The 22,402-nt window shown below is 36.5% G+C and overlaps 1 pseudogene; it reads right to left on the bottom strand.

Annotated features, from left to right (window-relative positions):
• Positions 1-18,886: 18,886 nt before the first annotated feature.
• On the bottom strand, positions 18,887-19,676 carry LOC101524872 (transcription initiation factor TFIID subunit 9-like; annotated as a pseudogene).
• Between the last annotated feature and the right edge of the window lie 2,726 nt (positions 19,677-22,402).

The following is a 22,402-nucleotide window of genomic DNA, read 5'->3' as shown; positions in this document are numbered from 1 at the left end:
CCTAATGATTGTTATGAACTCATTTACTCCAGAGAAAAGGTCTCATGATTTACATAATTTTGATCATGTGATGTAATAATTTCTTGAGCCAGTTCTCATTAGAAAAAAAAATTTATGCAAAATATTTTACTACACACATGTACATGGGTACTTTTTTGAAAACTGTACAGGTTCTCACAATGTATTTTCAGATTCTGAAGCATGTATTACACAGTCTTTAAGGAAATATTTTGTATCACAGTTGCAGTTCATCATAGATAGCGAAACATTATCATCTAGATTAAGCTTACTTATCTGATTTAATAATTGTTTTGGATGTAAAAACTCAATGTAAAAGAAAGGAAAAGAGGGCAACTCTCTCTTAAAAATCAACGTGAGGCCTGGAACCATACCCTAGTGGCTGAAGTCCTCACCTTGGCACCAGGATCCCATATGGGCACCATATCCTGGCCGCTCCACTTCCCATCCAGCTCCCTGCCTGTGGCCTAGGAAAGCAAACAGGGACAACCCAAAGCCTTGGGATCCTGCACCCACATGGGAGACCCAGAAGAAGCTCCTGGTTCCTGGCTTCAGATTTTTCTTGACTTTCCAAGAAAAATAAATAAATCTGCATTTTAAAAAATGTAAAAATGGAGTAGCAGATAGCATTTGACACAATTATTATAGCAATTGGGATGCCTACATCCAATGTGAGACTTTCTGGAGTCAAATAGCAACTTTACTCCCTATTCCAGCTCACTGACAATTTACATGGAATTTCCTGTGGGACAATAAGAATCCCAGATTGAGTTACTCACTCTTGCCTTCAGCCTGTTCTAAACAGCCTCAGCCCTTATAAGTACTTAGGGAATGAATCACCAGAAGAAAGAAACATCTGTGATATTTCAAGTCTTCTCAATATCAATGATAGAGACTATCCAACAACATTCACAGTTGTAAGGTGTCTTCCCAACACCTACGCTGAGGCACAGCAAGTGCTTTGCAGCCTACAAAAGAAGTTATTGCCAGTCTGGAAACAGGTCCCACTGGCCATTCTTTCTACGGATGCCATTTTGTAGTTCAAGTCCCTTTATTCTTAGGTTTCTTTATTGGAGAACTTGGGTAAAGGACTTTTGATGTCTCTACTGAGCCCACCACATGAGGGAGAGTTGGCGACCTTGAATGCAGTTTTCAGTACTTCCCACTCCTAGTCCTTCGCCTCAACTACCAGTACATCTATGCTGATCCGCCTGAACCAGTGACAGCTTCTATTGAAGAAGATAGCAAAGGATGAGCTGGTACTGCAATAGAGTTATGATTCTTGTTAATAATATCTCAGTAAGTAATTAGAGGCTTATTTGTCTTACTTTCATCTGTTAAACTGGCTACTTTAGCATCTGGTAGTTCAATTCTCAGCAGTCTCAGCTTAGCTTTCTCCCTAGAGCAGTGGTAGAATTATTTTTTCTACCACACTTCCTCCCCACAAAAAATAAAGTATGATTTTGGAATTGCTCCAAGTCAGGATCTGTGAAGAAAGGAATTAATAAATGTATTATTCTGATAAAATATTAGCTCATGCTGGCTGTAGCAAAACAGAAAAAAAATGCATCATTTTCTCTGGTAAATTTCAAAGAACAATCTACAACAATATGCACACACATACACACACCTCTGAACAAAAGGCTTCAGAAGACTTATAGCCAACTTGAGAAATTAGAAAGAAAAAGCACTGGGACAAATGCTATGGGCGGTGGGTAAAGCTGCAACCTGTGATGCTGGCACCCCACTGGAACAGCCAGTTCAAGTCCAAACTGCTCCATTTCCAGTACACGTCCCAGGAAATGTGGATAAGAAAGCAGTACAAGATGGCTCAATGCTAACTTTCCTGCTACCCATGCGGAAGATCTTAACAGCCTAGCCAAGACGGTCCATTGTTTTCATTTGGAAACTGAACCCATGGGTTGGAAACTTATTTCATTAATTCATTCAATCTCAATCTCAATCTCAATCTCTCCCTCTCTCTCTCCCTCTCTCTCTCTCTCTCCTTCCTCCTCACACACACACCCTCCCACCATGTGTGTGTGCGAAAGTATACCTTTCAAGTAAGTAGATAAACCTTAAAGGACAGGGAAGCACAATCTCTAAAGCAAATGCTATTTAAAACATTTTCCATTTCCATATCTCTGGTCAATATCACTTTTTACATTTTGTTTAGGTTTCTAAGTATTCATGATTTTATTTTCATAAATGTATATATATACATATATATATATATATATTATACACACACACATTTATTTATTGGAATGGTACAGTTACACAGAGACAGAAAGTAATTGAAACAGGCAGAATCTGGTGCAACAGCCTGGTGGCTAAAGTCCTTACCTTTACGTGCTGGGATCCCATGTGGGAGCCAGTTCATGTTCCAGCTGCTCCACTTCCCTTCCAGCTCCCTGCTTACAGACTAGGAGTGTAGAGGAGGACGGCCCAAAGCCTTAGAACCCTGCACCCAACTGGGAGACCCAGAGGAGGCTCCTGGATCCCGGCTTCAGATTGGCTCAGCTCTGGCCATTGTAGCCACTTGAGGAGTGAGCCAATGTAGAGAAGATCTTTCTATTTCTCCTTGTCTCTGTAAATCTGACTTTCCAATAAAAATAAATAGAGAAGGAGAGAGAGAGAAATTTTCCATCTGCTTGGTTATGCCCCAAATGGCTACAATGGCTGGAGCTGCATGCTTCCAAAGCCAGGCTCCTGGAGCTTCTCCTGGGTCTCCCATGTGGGAAGAGTGGCTTCCTTCCACTGCTTTCCCAAACACATTAGCAGGGAACTAGATCAGGCGTAGAACAGTTGGGACTCAAACTGGAACACACTGAATGTCAGCATCACTACACCACAGAGCTGGGGCCAAGAAGCTATGGTTATAGATTGTTCTAGGTGACTTCCTTAGGTTTACATTTTCCTTCCTTCTTTTTTGGGCAGTTTCTTACTTCAGGAGATTAAGGAAATAATAAAATTTAAAACGAATACATCATAACCATATTTATTCATCAAACTGTGACATTGTAAACATTGGCATGTTTGTAATGCATCCTCACTGATTTAGGAAAATACGACTAGATGAGCTCAGGAATGATTTTATTCTCCTTTAAAGCAAGAAGGAAATAATTTTGAAGTCTTAAAATTCCACCATTGTGGTGACTGATCTCATAAAAAAATTATTATACCATGATTCACTGAAGATCTTAGAAATAGATTAAATAATTCAAGACCATTTTAAAAGCTAACAGAGAACTCGTTCTGAGAGCAATTTCTCAGGCTCATATTAGGATGAATATTTTAAGCATTTCATATCTATTTAAGAATGCATTTTTAAGGAAAATATCAAGGGTTTTTTCTAGATCATTTAAGCTCAAAACTTCTCTTTCAAATTAAACATGTATACTATTTGTTTTCATAGATCTGCTCATGTGTTTATCACATGCCTACTCTAATTGTAATACTGCCATTGTACTATATATGAGCAGAACACTGGCCTGATGTATATTTTAATGACTTATCATGGACAGTTTCAATGATTTTTAAAAGTTGTTGAAATTAACATTTTAACCATACAAATTTATCCATATGTACATTGTTCAAATGAAAGCAGTTTTGATAAAATAAAAATAATAATTTTAACAAAATTATTACTGAAAGGTGGAGTACAAACAGAGAGGGAGAGACACACACAAGGAGAGATCTTTCACCCACTGTTTCACTCATTGGTTGGTGACAACATCCACACCGAGGCCAAGCCAAAGCCAGATCAGGAACTTCACATAGGTCCCTCACATAGGTTCAGAGACTTAGACACTTGAACCATCTTGCATAGCCTTCCTCAGCACATTATCAGGGAGCTGGATCAGGACTCAGGCATCAGGACATGAGCCAGCACCTGTGCAGGCTGCTGGTGTTGCAAGGTGGCTTAACCTGCAGTCACAACACCAGCCCCTCTCAATGCATATGTGGCATCAATATTTCCTTAGCATTGCAAGGATCTTCAACAATTGACTCTATAAAATAAAACACCAGGGTTTCAAATACTATTGTTTAAAATGATTTCTAGGGTAGGAGTTTGCTAGTACCTCCTTCCTTCCAAATGAATGTTTTAAATTATATTGTCCACTGCGGTATGCCAAGTAAAAACACAGAATTACCTGTAAGTAGAATATGTCTTGTCAATATTTTTTCTGATGCTATTTCCATCTCATTTCCTCAGATTCTCATGCTATACATGAGCTTTGCAGAATAAAAAGTAAAAGGAAGTTACACTATCTTACAAAGTTTCTTTACCATAACATTAAGCCAGTAGCAGATCAGCAAAGCATCTTCTCTCATGTTTTTGTTTCAAACCAATGAGCACAATGATCACCCCCTAGTATGTATCTCTATTTACCACTTCACTTTCACTCACTCATGCATTCAGTTAATTCATACACAGAACTGAATTGCAAGAAGAATGAATCCACTAACACTGTGAATTTCATAGCAGAAAAAACATAATCCATGTTACAGAGAGTTAAAGATATTGGTAACTTCTATTAGTTCATGCTCTAATAATATAACAAAATACATAAGGCTGCATATTGCATTGAGAGAGCAGGTTTATAAGGCTAAGTTGGATTTGAAAGTCCAACATTAGGTGGTCACTGTTTTTACCTATACTGAGGACAGAACGGTAGATGGCATCATAGTGAAAGTACACCTAGGCAGGAGAAATTGCACAGTGAGAATAGCATGAGAGGCTAGTCATGCCACCCCAGTAGGACCTCTCTCGTAAAGATTCCATCAGTGCTTAAACTGGTTACAGCAAGGAAAAGCCTCAGCCCATGAAACCTTGGAGAGCACAATCAAGCTATATTTAATTTCTTGATTTCAGTGCTTGGATGACTACACTGAGAGTCAACTGTAGTGTTGTTGCCTGTATAGATGATAGTCACAGGAGAATGTATGTGTAAAAGTGATACTCGTTTTTGGTTAAACTGGACATTGGATAAATATCATGGGTATAACTCCACGTGCTACTTTTAAGAGGTTAAAGACAATACAGAATAGCATGTTGCTATAACTTGAGACAGTTTAGGACTTATACAACCTCAAGTGAAAATGAAGACAGAATATTAAGGATTGTCGGTAAAGAATATCATTTAAAAGAGTTATTTTTTCTCTTTTCTTCTACATTACTATTACCAATTCCTTTAGTTAATGAAATCTCATCTAAGACATCTCCTCATAGACTTTTTTCTTGTTTTCATATGAAGAATCTGGTTATTTTTTAGATATAGAAATGGCTTTAGATATATATTTGGCTTTAGAATTTTTATATACAAATCACTATCATAAATCATATTATAAACTGATTTTTTTCTGTCACTTCATTCAGAAATGTTTGTCTCAATGGTATCTTTTATTTATAAGTATATACTAAAAATCTAAAAAACTACTAGGCAGGGAGTAATACTAACTACGTGTTGTGATATTGTATGAATCAAAGAGATGCAAGTGTTAAATAGAAATACATTACAAAGGCTGCTCATGGACTTGTAAGAAAGTTGGGAGATATAAATAGATTTCAACAGAACATAATTATCTTTATATTTCAGCATAATTGTTATTCAGTATTATGGAAACTAAGTCAATATAAATGTAATCTCAAAGTTCGAATATTGCATATAAGCTAAAATTTTATTCATGAAAATTATGCATATAATAGAGAGAAAATAACTGCAATGATCTAATTAGAAAAGCTAATTTATTAAAGATCACAAAAATGATATGAACAACATATTTTGAGAAAGAAGAAATTACATTCAATTGAAGGAATCCAAAGTTTTCACTTCCCAGGTTGCCACAATGACCAGAACTGAAGCAATCCGAAGCCAGGAGCCAGGAGCTTCCTCCAGGTCTTCCACATAGGTGCAGGGTCCCAAAGTTTTGGGCCATCCTAGACTGCTTTCCCATGCTATAAGCAGGGAGCTGGATGGGAAATAGAGCAACCAGGGCATGAATGAACTGGTGCCTACATGGGATCTCAGCATAGATTTAGCACTAGGCTAACACATCAGGCCCTAACCAAAGATTTTTATGGGGAAGATGAAAGATGACTTGTCTCAAAGAATAACATTTAAAAAGAAAATTGCAAAGGTAGAGCCCAGCGTGGTAGCCTAATGGCTAAAGTCCTCATCTTGCACACACCAGTATCCCATATGGATCCCTGCGGCCATATGGGATCCCTGAGGCCCCACTTCTCATCCAGATCCCTGTTTGTGGCCTGGGAAAGCAGTAGGGCACGGCCCAAAGCCTTGACACTGCACCTACGTGGGAGACCCAAAGGAATCTCCTGACTCCTTGCTTAGGATCAGCTCAGCTCTGGCAGTTGCTGCCACTTGGAGAATGAATCAACGGATGGCAAATCTTCCTCTCTGTCACTCCTCCTCTCTGTATATCTGACTTTCTAACAAAAATAAAGTATATCTTAAAACATTACAATTATAATATACTTTTATTTGATGATTGGAAATAATTCAATTTAAATAGATTTTTTGTAAGTTAGAAGTGTAGGATAGTTGAGGCACTGAGATACCTCAACCAGTATGATCTAAGATACAGAAACATTTTAGATTGATTCTATTAGCATGAAGGGTCATATCATTGTCAGATTCATTTTATAAATTTGTGAATTTTGGAAGAGGGGAATTTACTATAAAGAAACTATTTAGAATGTAACTGAACTATAACACTATAATCGAAATAGAATTAAAGGAACAGGACCCTGAAAGGGGGAATGATATCGGAAACAGAAAAAAGAATGCAAGTAAAGCATTCTGAATAGATTGAATTATAGACATGCCCAATTTCCAGTGTGATTATATATTGACAACTTCATTGCAAGATGAAATTCACATGAACTGCTTACCATACACTTTCCTCATAACTAAATAACACACAAAAAAATCAAAATAATGAGATCGCACGTAAAAGTATCCTAATATTACTTTGGCTGGTATTTTCTAATTACTGTATAATATTTTGGGAATGCAAATTTTATTTGAATGTCAACTACAGTTAAGCATGTGCCGTTTGTTTTTCTTGCTCAGGTTTTGTAATTTGATGGAATGTTTTTATTATAGTTTAATAAATGTTTGCTTTAAAAAAAAAAAAAAGAAATTCACACGAATCAAAATGCACTTAATAAGGGCCAGTGTGGTGACATAGCAAGTTAATCCTGCTAAGAGACTCTAACATCCTAAAGGACACTGGCACTAGCCCCCACTACTTCACCTCCTGATCCAGCTCCTTAATGTTCTGGGGAGATAGTGGAGTATGGTACAGGACTGCATCCATGAGAGTGCAGAACAAGCTACTGCCTCCCAGCTTTCAACAGCCCAATTCTGGCCTTTGCAGCCTCTTGGGGAGTGGACCAATAGTTGGAAGTTTGTCTCTCTGCATCTGTCTCTTTGCAACTCTTTGAAGTAATATAACAAAAAATAATTTTAAATGAATTTAATATATCTAATCTCCACACACAATAAGATAATCACAAAGCACAACAAAGTATCAACTTTTTACCATTGTGATTATGTGGCTGCCTGAGAACTGTGACTGCTACTGCCCCAGTATGAAAAAAAGTATAGCAACATACACCACTAGTTCAGGAAAAGATCCAGATTAAAACTATAAATAGAATGGAGTCCAAAGTTTCCAAGTCTAACCACCACAGGCAGAAACTGTATTTGCAAACTTACTCAGATCTGTCTTTACAATACTTAAGATAAACACTGGATGCAGCTGGCATTTGTCTTCAACACAGGAAGGCTGGTTTTGCATTCCACATCGATTGTACAGGGACTAATAAAACCATCAAGGAGCGTCATAAATTTTCTTACCTCTCAGATTCGGTTATTGAACTGTTTTCAGTTAAATTTTTCTTTCCTGATTTTGAAACGCACTTAGATATACATAATTTTGCAAGAACTAGAATGTTTTATGACTAACATTTTAACTCTTCCATAATGTTATGAAAGTTATGTCTACTAATAACACATTTTTCACCAAATCACAAGTATTCCAAATGAAGAATGTTACACTATTATACAATCTTCCCAAACAGATAACACTAATTTTCTTTTTCTTTTCTTTTTTAAAAGATTCATTTATTTTTGTTGGAAAGGCAGGTATACAGAGAGGAGGAGAGGAGGAGAGGAAGATCTTCCATCCAATGGTTCACTCCCCAAGCGACCACAACAGCTGGAGCTGAGCCAATCTGAAGCCAGGAGCCAGAAGCTCTTCCAGGTCTCCCACGCGGGTGCAGGGTCCCAATGCTTTGGGCCGTCCTCGACTGCTTTCCCAGGTCACAGGCAGGGAGCTGGATGGGACGCGGGGCTGCCTGGATTAGAACCAGCGCCCATATGGGATCCCAGCGCATGCAAGGCAAGGACTTTAACCACTATGCTATCATGCCGGGCCCAACACTGATTTTCCAATAATGTCAAATAACTGTGCTTAAAATCCCTCATTGCATTTGGTTATCAGTTGCCTTCAGTCTGGAGCAGTTTCCATCCTTTCCTTGACTCTTCTGATCTTTGAAATTCTACAGCCCATTTATGTTGTAGAATGTTAACCAACTGATGTGTGTTCACGTTTTCTCCTGATTTGCCAAAGGCCATGGATCTCTGGGTGGGGCATCACAGCAGTGATGTAGTGTTCACCTTGCATGCTGCCAGACGGTGAAGCTTCAACCTGCCCCAGTTACTGATCAAGGTCATTATGATTGCCTCATTAAGGTGAAGCTGCTGCAGACTTTCATTTTGAAGCTCTTCTTATGTCCCCTTTGAAATGTACCACGTTTTGGATAGACTGTTTGCAATTATATGTTATTTTGCTCTTCACAAACTTTCAATTTATTATTTCTGAATGCACTTATGCATTCATCTTTTATGCAAAAATCATAATCTGAAAAACTAAGGTTTGCAGCATAAACTAATATTTGAATATAGATATTTTCTGTGTTCTTTACTTTTAAAAATATTTACTGTGCATACCAAGAAATGTACTTAAGTGTACAGATGAATGAGTTTTTTATCTGATGAAACACAATTAATACTGATATTAAGAACAAAAGAATCTTCACTATTATCCCATTTCTTCAGTAAGTATGGGAAAGCAAGAGTATTCCGTCATTTATGTGATATGAATAAGTTGATCTGGATTTTGACTACCTACCTAATTATATGACATTCACACAATCTCTATACATATTAACCATAATAAAACAAACAATATTTGCCTTTATGGATCTGGCTTAGTTAGCATAATGATATATGGTTTATCCATTTTGCTGCAAATCTCAACTTTCACTCTTTTTATAGCTAATATTTCAGTGTGTACATTTACCACATTTTCTTCACCCACTTGTTGATGGACACGTAGTTTGATTCCATGTATTGTGAATTTAGCTGCTACAAATATGACAGTTTACTAATGGTACCTAGTTTCTTTGTTCTTATAAAATGGTATCATTCTTTGAGAGCTTTCTTACTCTCTGAAAGAACTAGATGCACAATACTTTTTTTCCCCCAGGTAAGAGGACTTATTAAGTTGGAAATCCTCCTGCTGCAGTTCTAAGTAGGAGGTTTTCCACAAAGATCCGAATGTCTGTAAGGTCAAATTTCAAACACAATTTCAAGAAGAGAAAAAATTTGAACAGCAGCTAACAATCAGTCAGAGGGTGGGAACAAAACCCAACCCATCAAAGGGCTGGAATCCATAATCTTTACTTGTTTGTTCAAAACCAAGCCATCAGACAGATGTGATTGGTAACTTCCTTCTGTACTCACGAGAAGCTGAAAGCTCAGACACCATCGCTGGGCTTTCTCGTAAAAATCAACTCATCTTTTGTTCTCAGCCCTCAGCCCTCAAATATGTTCCCTATATCCATTGGTTAACCTCTATATGTCATCCATGCTAATGTGTACTCCTAGATTGTTTCAATGAACGTAACTTTTTTAAAATATGAATGTATGTAAAACATACTAGCTGATTAAGTCTACACATGTGACCAGTCTTTCAGTTCCATTTTGGCTCTCCTCTCCATAAATACCCCTTTCACCCTAGCCAGACTTCCTCATCACTGGACTGTAACACCGGCCAGAGGCTTTGTCTCAACACCCCTCAGAATCCACTAACTGCACTGAGGCCCTCTCCAACCCTCTCAGGACCTAACAACCAACTACCGATATTTAACTTCAGTACAAATGCACTTTTCCTATCACACTTCTCAGCTCCTGACACCACACATTTATGCGGCTTGCTTTAAGCAATCCCCTAATCTCGTAGATATATCAATATAATAGGAATTCATCTCCATTCTATCTCTACCACTAAAGATACAGTGCCCATAGCATTTTATTCCTATAATCATCATTACTTTCTACATTCTTACTGATTTGCAATCATTTTGTAACAGTGACATGATATAGACTTTATACCTGAACCTGTAATATATAGCACAGAGACTTATAAATAAAGCTCCTTTACTAGCTCCATTTGAAAATAATTAAGTAGATTCTTAAAGAATTAACCAAACCATTATATTACTATGTACTTTTTAAAGAAGAACATTAGTTAATGAGATCTACCTATAATGAGCAATGTGAAATCTAAAAAAAAAAATCTATGGTACCTTATAGAGAAAATATGAAAATCTTTACAAAACTTATTTTCTTTGAAAACAAACTTCTTTGAAAGACAATATGTAACAATGTTCCAAAGTTATGTTATCAGTTAGTTCTGGAAAACAGAAAATAAGTCAAATGAATGCAAATACAAATGTAACTAAATGCTATAAAATTTTCAAAACAAACATGCTTTTAAGTTTTCAATAAGAAATTGATAATATTTTAACTTGCTATCCACATAGCATTTGGCAATAGATTCCCAATGCCATGCTCCAGTAGAGTTTAATAAATTTTGACAGCATTTTAATATCTATGTATCATAGTAAAATACTTGAACTCATTAGTCAAATAAAATGACATTATCTAATTAAAATGATTAGCTACACTAAACTGTAAAAGTGGTTATCTTAATTTGAAAAAAAAAGCTTATATAAGGCCTGGTGCAATAGCATAGTGGTTAAAGGCCTCGCCGTGCATGCGCCGGGATCCCATGTGGTCGCCAGTTCTGATCACAGTGGTCCTGCTTCCCATCCAGCTCCCTGCTTGTGGCCTGGGAAAGCAGTCGAGGACGGCCCAAAGCATTGGGATCCTGCACCCATGTGGGAGACCTGGAAGAGCTCCTGGCTCCTGACTTCAGATTAGCTCAGCTCCAGCTGTTGCGAGCGCTTGGGGAGTGAACCATTGGATGAAAGATCTTCCTCTCTGTCTCTCCTCCTCTCCGTATTTCTGACTTTGTGATAAAAATAAATAAATCTTAAAAAAAAGAAAGATTATATAATACTTAAATAGAAGTTATTTTATCTTGTGGATTTGTGTAAGTGGATAGCGGTGGATAAGGTGTTTTGCAAGATTCTTTGGTTTAATTTTTAGAAGAATATTTAATGTCAAAAGCAAGTCCTTTATCAATTATGAACATATTTTCCTATTTAGGAAAAAACAGAAATAAAGGAAGTTTTAAACGATTGCAAGATATTACCCAAAACTCACACGAATGGTTCTCTCCCCATGGATTTGAAGTAGCAGAAGGATAGTACACTTTTTCCACTGAGCGTCTATGCATTTTTTCCCCATGAAGACAGAATAGAAATTATTCTTTACTATTTTGACTAGCTTGAAGGAAATTTTATCATTTGTTATGTAACAGCCACTGGAGGCTATGGCAAGGACAGGTGGTACTCTGCCCAATGTCCATGTGGAGGACAGTTTGGCTTTGTTCAAATTCCAATTTTGCCCTTGCCTTCTGAGAAGTATGCTCTGGATCTGCAGAATGCTCTGCATGATAGGAACTGCTTCATTTGGCCCACACCAAAGGATTGCCAGAGTTCAGATTTCAACCAATGTATCCAGTAACCTGTGCACTGTATTACACCAAACTAAAAACCAATTAATCATCACTTCAGAAAGTAAAGGGCACTGAAACATGAAGGCTACCTTGATTGGCCACATTGTTTATTGTCATACATCAGTGTAGAGACTGCATTACTTGATCAAGTGCTAAGCTACATATTTCAGTGGGGTACTTGGTAGATAAGACAGACATTTAAAATGAACTGACAGCAAGTAGTGAGAATACCCTTGGTAATAAAGGTGGAGCCTTCATGATAAATTGCATGGCTTTATAGCCTTATTTACGTAAGTTGAACAAATTCCTTGTATTTCACAATACAGATTTAGGAGCACAGTAATATTCCCATTCAGACCTCCCTCCTGCCAGCATTCCCACCCAAACTCATTCTCAGCTCACTTTACAATTACAGGCTGAACACTCCTTGAGCTAAATAATTCAACAACTAGCACGTAGAAAAAAAAAAGGTTGTTCCTCAATAGTTTAAAAGCTTAGACATCCCAAAGAAGACTAATGAGGGTCAAAACTACAGCCTCACTGCCGTCTTTGCTTCGTTGGCCCATTGTTACAGATTATGGATTCAAAATTATAAAAACAATTTTTGCCTTAGTGTCTGGCCTTCTATAATACAGAGTTAATACTCATCAGTCCCAACAGTCACTTGATCTAATCAGTTAGAATCTGACTGACTTCTGTTTTTCTCTTCATCTCTCCCCTCTCAGATTCACACACAGAATTATATCTATTTATAACAATCCCGCTGCTCTTGTATACATGTTATATGGTACATTTCACACATTTCATCTGATCATGCTGTTTTGTGTAAGAGAGAAAACTCACTTTTGATTCAGACTCTGTATTCCCACTCACCAAGCCCTGAAGGTATCAGCAAGTTGAAATATATGCCAGAAGAAATTTTAATTATATTTATTTTGATAGACAGTTACTTAACACCAAGTCTATATGTAGCAGCCAAAAAGAAGTTAGTTGATAACAGGTCTGTCAAGGTCGTTTGGGTTGCACAGTATTCTTTCTCAGGATTCCCTTTCCACTCTGAAAACTCAGTCTCAAAGGATTAAACTCATGTAGTCTTCATTTAGGAATCCTGCCATAGGAATACCATTGGATATGTCCTCCCTTTGCCACAGCCAGAGAGTTCTACCTCAGCTGTAACCGGCAGAAATGCCAGGACTTATACATGTCTGTTACTTTTCAAGAATCCCTATCTTGAATATTCAGATTCCAAGGTTGCAAAACTGGCATTTCACATTATTTTTCTGAATATTTGTTTTTCATTTGAGTTGGTTGAAGCAAGTTAATGTTACCCTGTATTAAGATGGAAAGTATAACCAGAAATTGATATCTTAAAACTTCATGAAGCTCTGAACTACTGTCTCTGTACTCCTGTATTTTAATTCAAAGGTAGCTTAGAAGTACAAGCTTTTTAATGTATCTGGCCAAGCACAACTCCGTAACAAAAAGAACTGGAAACTCAGGCATCAGTACAAATGAGTAATGAAATGTATCAAATATTGCACCATGTGATCAAAGATTAGAATAGTGAAACACCACATGTTACTATAGTTCTAAAATGTGTATCTCCAATATTTAATTTGTTATAACAATATTTCTAACACAACTGCAATAATAGGCCAATTTTAAATCGAATAAAATGCCAATAGAGGAAAAGAATATTAGGTGCCAATAACATAGCTCACTAAAAATTCAGATAGCATGAATGAAATAGATTCATATGTGAAAGATTTAATATGGGAGAAGGCTATTAGAAATGTTGAATCCAGTACAGAAGTCTGGATAACATCATGAAGATTCACAGGCTGACTACTTTGTGGCATGTTTTCTACTTCTCTTGGCTCCAGTGTAACTGTGAAGCTGGTTACCACGAGATTAGACTCTTAAACATGTTTTTATAAAACAGAGATTTCTAGAGGTTTCCCTAGCCCATCAATTACATGTTAGGAGTTGGAGGGATTGAGTCAAATCTGTCACATGGGAAGCTAAGAATATTGAGTCATTTGTACTGACATGGGCAAAGGAAAACTGATAATTTGGGCATGCCAAGAAAATCTAAAGCCATCACTTTGGTTTTCCAAAGTTTGGGTTCCATTTGTGAAATGAAACACATGTTTAACAAGCTGGGAAGTGATAGAGGTGCTTTCTTGTGTCACCAACTGAAAAGGAAAATTGCAAAAATCCACCTGGCACGGTAGCTTAATGGCTACTGTCTTTGCCTTGTTTGTGCCAGGATCCCATATGGGCATCAGTTCATGTCCCGGCTTCTCCTCTTCCCTTCTTACTCCCTATTTGTGGCCAGGGGAAGCAGAGGAGGAAGGTTCAAACCATCCACTCTGCTCAGATTGTTGCGGCCACTTGGCGAGTAAATCAACAGACGAAAGATTTTTCTCTGTGTCTCTCATTCTCTCTGTAAATCCACCTTTCCAACTAAAATAAAATAGATCTTAAAAAAAAAGTCAAAAATTCTGGTGAGATCACAGAGTGAAAACAGGGAAAGTTCTTAGTTCTGATAAAGGTAGACAGTTAAGTTCCCTTAAAGATTGCATATTTGGTGCTGTGGCCTCAAAGGACAAGATCCACTTGAGTTCTCTAAAACAGTATCTTGACCTTAAGAGCTATGGACTGAGAAATCCAGGTGAAAGCCCACTGTTAATGTACCCTGACTTGCACGTAATACTAGAACACAAGGATCTTAAATCACCACCTTGACCTGTGCTGACAGTGGGATCTGTAGGATTTAGCTCTGGCGTGGTTGATTTCCCAGCAAAACCTTGGAAGACCACATTTAACAGCAATCCTGCCTGTCAGTAGGAAGCAAAAGCTACAGTGACTGACGCAGAATGAGAAACAACATGAATTTTTTCTTTGCTCTAAAACTTCGAGGTACTGGGTGGAATATATATGTCTCAAAATTCAAGAAGCTCAGATTTATATATTTTTTTGTAAGTAGATTTTATATTCATATATGTAGCTCCTCATATTGTGTTTCTGTGTAGAGTGACTACATGCTTATGAATATTGAATTTTGTTAGAGAAATCCTTACCATAATTGTGAGTGGCCAGAGTTTGACACAATAGGTAGAATTTTTGCTAAGCACAGCTTCTGGTACTGAATAAAGAACATGGTACTAAGCAGAAGGAAAACTTAATCATTGCATTATGTTATGTTACAGAATAGCATGATGTATTCAGATAAATTAATATATAGTAGAGAGGGGAACAAATATATTTAAAAAGACTGCAAAAGAAAGGTTAATTTATGACATTTTTACAGTTTCTACTAAGACATTTTAATTTTCTTCTTAGTTAAACAGTTGAGAAAATGGCAGTGCTTTTATTTTTAGGTTTTCTAAGAAGGCAGCATGGAGCATTCGAGAAAGGAGAAATACTACACCATAACTCTCTAAATGTGAATTTTCTAACAAATTGAGAGTTGAATATATTTCTTCAAAATAAATTGGCTAGAAATAAAGACTCCATAAAAGGAAAAATCACATATCTTCAGAAACATCTTATGTACTTAAATTCTTTAGCTGAAAGTGAAATTTCAAATAATGCAATCACAACTTAAAGTGGTTTAAATAACCTCATTTACCTCAACATTAATTTCCTCATCTTATCTTCTCAATTGCATTTCCATTGCAAATAGCTTTACCTTGATGATTTGTAATCAATTTTGTATTTTTATTATGATAACCAAAATTGGTGTTTTGATGACTAAATCACTTAATGCAATAATCTCACCACATAAATTTACATAATTGCTGTGACCAAAACATATTTGTATACACAGCTGGGGAAGCTAAATGTTTTAATATAAAACCTATCTTATTGCAAAGCCATGCATTTTTTAACAATTTCTAATTTATTAATAGCAACTGGGAAATAAAATACAATATAGACACACAGCTGTATATAAACCACAGCTTATACAAATTCAAATTCATTGATAAATTATCAATGCATGGTTTAATCTTTAGATTGTGCAAACTGAAGGAAAAAAATTTCAAGTTCACATGCTCAGAATTCTCAAAGCAATGATGTGAATAATGTTTAAAAGAATGTATCTGTGATGTCAAAAGGAAACAGCATGATAGTCTAGGATGTTATAACCATATGTAAATAGCAACCACTACATACAGCTTTTTAGCAGCAAAGTGGACTTTTATATTTAATTTTCAGATTAACTATATGATGAATCTGATTAAGTTAATGATGTTCTAAAATAACCTTATAATTTACCAACCCAATTTTACCTATGAAGTGGAGATAATACATTCTGCCTAGAAAATGAGGTGACAAATGTTTTGCCAGTGGTTTCTGATTTAGATGACAAAAAGTTCAATTTTTTGCTTGTCTTATCAGATTTTGATATTTAACTAATACTTCATTCATCAAATAACTTGAGGACAGAATGTTCTCTATCTCATCCTTGAATTACTTAGTGTAACACTGAAATAATCTCTCTTTGCAGTATCTGGTATTTACAGCTTCATATCTAGGTGGGCCTGGTGTTTTTTATGCAAAATATATAATTATAAAAACTAATATATAATGATTATATTACTTGCTTTTCTTTGTATGTAGTTTTTTTTAAAGATTTATTGATTTTTTATTACAGCCAGATATACACAGAGGAGAAGAGATAGAGAGGAAGATCTTCCGTCCGATGATTCACTCCCCAAGTGAGCCGCAACGGGCAGATGCATGCCGATCCGAAGCCGGGAACCTGGAACCTCTTCCGCATCTCCCACGTGGGTGCAGGGTCCCAATGCATTGGGCATTGGGTCGTCCTCAACTGCTTTCCCAGGCCACAAGCAGGGAGCTGGATGGAAAGTGGAGCTGCCGGGATTAGAACCGGCGTCCATATGGGATCCCGGGGCTTTCAAGGCGAGGACTTTAGCCACTAGGCCACGGCGCCGGGCCCTGTATGTAGTTTTTAAATGTAGATTCTTCTAAAAAAATATTTGTCTAACATTATCTGTTTTTTAGCATCTCTGATATCTTTATGTAAATACCATACATTTTTCTACGTAAGCTATTTATATATACTTCTTTTCTACATTTATATGATTTTACCTTTTTATATATTCCAGATATTTGCTTTCTCTTAATATTTAGAAAATATTTGTTCTTTCTGTTAACATGCTTTATTAGAATGTTTTATTAGAATGTTTATTAGAATTCTCCAGAGAAGGAGAACCAACAGGTCAAACAGAGGTAGAATTACAGATTTATGATAAAGAGACAGATGGGGTCATTATAAAAAAAACAAATCACTGAGTCATATGATTGTAACAGTTGATAAAGTTAGCATACTGGAGACTCAGGAAACATAGCAAGTGCAGTTCTCTTTTGAAGCCCGAGAGGAAGAAGTAACATCCCAACTGGAGTCAGGCAGGTGGAGCTGCTCTGCTCCTGGAGGGTCAAACCACATGCACTATTCAAGACCTTAGCCAACTGAGGGCCCTAACATGAGGCTAGGCAATCCATTTGGGCTACTGCAGGCCCGGTCTCCCAAGGATTAACTCCACAGCTTAGCTTGTTTCTCAGAGCATAACAGGATTGGCAATTTTGGCCTGATACATCTAGCCACTGGCTTAACCGCAAGTTCCTGCTTCCTATTTGTCAAGTTATCTGCCAAGGGATTGGATAAACCCTGAGAGGAACTCAAGGGATTTAGGGTGGCCACTAGAGGATTGGATAAACACTGGGAGGAACTCAAGGGATTTAGGGCGGCCACTACTGGGAGGAACTCAAGGGATTTAGGGTGGCCACTACTGGGAGGAACTAGAGGATTTAGGGTGGCCACTTGAGGACTGGATAAACACTGGGAGGAGCTAGGGAGAGTATAAAAGAAAGCCTGGAGTTGCAATAAAGATCAATCATCAATCTATCATCGATCGGCATTCTGTGTACTGCGTGTTGTCTTGTGTTGGCTCTCTGTGTATTGTCTTTTGTGTAACCCTAGTCCCTCCCCTCGGCTCGGGGTACTTGGCGATGCGGGCGTTGCCAACAGGCTACTGATTCAAATGTTGATCTCAGCTGGAAACACCTTGAGGGCCACACCGGGAAAAGGCTTCACCAAATGCCTAACCACCCACAGTCCAATCAGGCTGGTACAAAAAATTAACAGTTACCAATACCTAAGATATTAGGTTCTGCACCTATTTTTGTTAAATTATGCCCTACTTTCTTTAGGCTTATTCTAGTTTTCTAATTTTATTTTAGTTCATTAAATTAGAGTTTTTTTTTCCTTTTAGTCATTATTAGTTTATTTTCTTTTTCTGTTTTTCTTTTAAGCCACTTAATGTATACATTGAGCTGAACCATGCAGTTTAAGGCTGACATTCTCTTTTTCCTTCAGTTAATCACATTTTTAATTATCTTAATATAATTCTGGAAAATATGTAAATCTTGCAAGAAATCAATTTTTAAATCCTTCATTTGTAATTTCTCATTTATCTTTTCAATTAATTCTGAGATAGGTCAGCCTCAGTCATAAAATACAGCAATTCTTAGAGTCATAAGAAAATAATACATATGTGTGTATACACATGGTGTAAACACATATACAATTAAGTAAACATTCAATGTGCATTTGAGTTCATGCTCTCATTTTTAAATAAGCATATAATTTATAGCCTTATAAAGGAAAATATTATTAAATACCACAAAATTTTGCATACCAATAAAAGAGCACACTGAGAACAGAACGTAGCGCTTTTTTTCTAAACATTAAACACATTTGCTCAATTTCAGCACAACAGATTCGAGACCTAGTATACATATTACTTGCATTAAGGTTAGACTACAAATTACTATCATCACTATCATCGCCATCATCATCATCATCATCATGCTTTCTTTTAATGTACTCCTATCACTGGCAGTATTCAGGGATGACACCATGAAAGTAGTAAGAACAATGTTTTTGTACCAAATCAGTGACAGACTGATCAGAACAATCTGAACTGCAGATGTTACAGGCAGTGGTGCTTTCACAGCAGGTGGCTGTGAAGTGGGCATCTGCACTGTAAACTTTGAAACAGACATGGTGTGTGGCGTTGGTGTGCCTCATGTGGGTGTACTTGGTCTGTTAGTGACTCAACACTCAATTGGGGAACTGTTATTCTTCCTGCAGAAGTGGATGCTTTTTCTGTAAATATTTAACCCAATCATTTGGAGCTATTAAGCAGTATCTATTAAGTGGCAATCTAGGGCCTGTCTATAGTTTGATTAATGGTAAAGTGGTTTGATTTCTTTGCTTTGCAGTGTCTAATACAACATCCCTAGGAGGAGGAGAGGTGCAAGCCTGGTCCACATGACACTGGATTGCCCATCACACATCATCTGCACCAATGGTAGCTTTCTTAGCATGGCTTGAATAAACTTTTGCATCATCTAGAATTGTGGTCACACATCAGAAGGCAAAACTCCAACATCTGATTTATCACTCTTGGCCCATTTTCTGCAATCCCCATAACCTTCAGCATTTGTGCCATCATCTGTGTGTTTTTCAGCATGTTCTTGGGAGAAGCCATATTACCAAATTCCATGATATCCCATGATTAGACTGCTCAAACTAAATCATCCACGTTGACATATTTCAGTCCAGATTTTGAGGCAAGTCTTCTGTCTCGTGTGGTTTTCCCAAGCCCTGGTGTACCAGTGAGCAGAATGCAACACTTTTAATATAACTGGACTTTTTAGAATACTTTACAGTTATTTCTTCAGGATCACCTATACACAATTGCCTTTATATATTTTTGCAACAAAAAGGTATTAGTTTCTATTTGCCCTAGGGTCAAGTGTGGGGGATCTAAAGAAAATAGAGGTCATTGCAACAAGAGCAATACAACTGATGTTGGTACAGAGCTATACAGCTTACAAACATCACTACAGTGATTCTTTTACTTAATATGAGGATGGTCTTATCTCAGTTTAATCAAATCAAGATAATATGATTATAATAAGATTTGATCATTTATCCTTAGCACACTGATTCAGTGTTATAGTTAATCCACCTATCATTTCATAAGATTTATTCATTAGAATAAGAAAAAGCTTAAAAATTCACTTAAGGCCAACCTATAAATGGAGAAGCTATTCTGTTTCCCTCAGAAATACATGCCCTAATTTACCTAAACAAATCAGAAGTACTCAAGTAGGTCTAAGAGGGGACTCTGACACATCACACACCTGAGAGCTTAGAAAAGGCACATCCTTTTTACACCTTTAAACGAGAAACATCAAAAGCATCTGGAAATTGCATTTTCACAGCGGGGGATAGAAAGCAAAAGTAAGAACATAATGATGTAGTATTTAATTACCATAATTCACCCCAGGTGTGAAATACTCAGAAAAGACACGTTTATGATGAGTATCAAATCTTGTATGCAAAGTTGCTAAAGATAAATAATCTTGATTAAACATTGTGCATGTTTTATGGGGAAGATTAAATAAAGCAGTTAATTTTGAGCAGGTATTCTTATTTCTTTTATGATATTCAAAAAAATTAAAAATCTTGCATACAAGCATGCTGATCTAAGGTAATTCAAAAAAGTCACACAAAAGGTCTTAGGGCAATTCTTACTATCTAAAGAAAACAATGATCATTGTAACAAGAGTAATGTGACCTTAAGTTTCTATACAGTATATACCATCAGAGAACTTTCAGCATTTCATTATCATATCCACTGAGACTACAGATAAACATATGCATGATATAAATAGTAAAAGCATGGACAGTGCTAAAGATACATAGATTCGCTAATATCAATTATTTATAATTTGGGACCAGTATGGCCAGGTTGCAGTCTAATTACTGGTGTATGGCCCTAGCATTCCTAACAAGCACTGGCTTATCCATCTCCTGCGAATAGCCTGGAAAAGCAGCAGAGGAATGTCCTGGCCATTGTGGTAATCTCTTAAGTGAATGGTAATTTTCACTGTCTCTCATCTTCTCTGCCTCCCAAAATAATAAATAATTTTCATAGATGACAGTTGATCTGAACATAGAAAAATGATTGGCAGAGATTGAGAAGTGTGGGTAGATGAGGTGTAGAGAGGCTTGATAATACGTACAGAACTAGAGTCTGATAAAAATCCTAGTGGTCCACAGCACAGTGGAGCAGAGTGGAGCAAAGATAGTTGGCAACAGTGCATATCAAGTTGTATAAGGAACAGAAAGAAAGGAGCTGATAGATGTCAAGTACAAAGTCAAAGGTAATTGAAATGCCAGTTGTCTTTTGATTGATTCACATTTTGCAAATGTGTTGAAATCTTGTATTGTGCTTTACAAGATGTACAAATTTTTTATGTTCATTAAAGTTCTTGGAAAAAGAAATCAAAAAGTTCAGAGATCAGAATTGTCCATTTTCATTTATGCAAAAGGAATTGACTTCTTACTATACACTAAAAATATGAACTGAGAGGGAAAAAAGAAATATAAAGCAATTAAAATAACTTATTTTAACTTGTATGTAAAAAAATTGAATATCAACCTTAAACTATCCTTACAGTCTAGCACTTCTTAAGAAAAACCAATCTACAAGTAAAGCAATAGTATTAAAAATTAAACTTAATTTGGTTTTCATAAAAAATTTACCATCAATACGAAATATTCTGTCTTCAACTTTATTGCTTCTTTTCATATACATTAAGTGTGGGATGCACCAATGTTAATAAATTAAGTTTACACTGGAATAAATGAATTATGTCATCAGGGGTCATTAATTAAGAACCCTGGGTTATTCACTTCATAAAAGTTTTATGGTACTCTTAAGATTTTCTGTATGTATGATTAAAATCAGAGCAATAAATAAATGCATACTAGATTCTGCAAATATTCCTCAGTATAGAAACAAGTCATATGTGAAAAATATACGTTGTTATGTTGAAGTTACTGTAAATATATTTGATTTGGTATAGATATCAAATTTAAACCATTAATTATATTACTAAATCTCAGTTATGCACATTCATGCACACATATGCACATCATTGATTTGTATGCATGATGATCTATGTGCCTATTTATATATATATATATACTTCAAAATGTTCATTGAAAGCTAGGATTACAAATGAGTTTCAGTACCAAGAATTGAAGTCTATGCCTGGATTTTTTCATAATATTTATTTCCAGGTACTTTGGAAGATGTCTCATAGAAGTAGAGTTAGACAGTAAAAGAGATGTGTACAAAAAGTACAAATCATGCTCACAGTGTTCAGGTGTGCTTATTTTGGGTGGACAAAGTTGATAGTCCACATAAAGTTATCATAAGTGTTCCAGAAACAGATCCACTAACGCTCACATCTGGTG

The sequence above is a fragment of the Ochotona princeps genome, chromosome 6 (genome assembly GCF_030435755.1).
Source record: "Ochotona princeps isolate mOchPri1 chromosome 6, mOchPri1.hap1, whole genome shotgun sequence".
Lineage (NCBI taxonomy): Eukaryota > Metazoa > Chordata > Mammalia > Lagomorpha > Ochotonidae > Ochotona > Ochotona princeps.
This window is presented reverse-complemented; position numbering and strand designations above follow the sequence as displayed.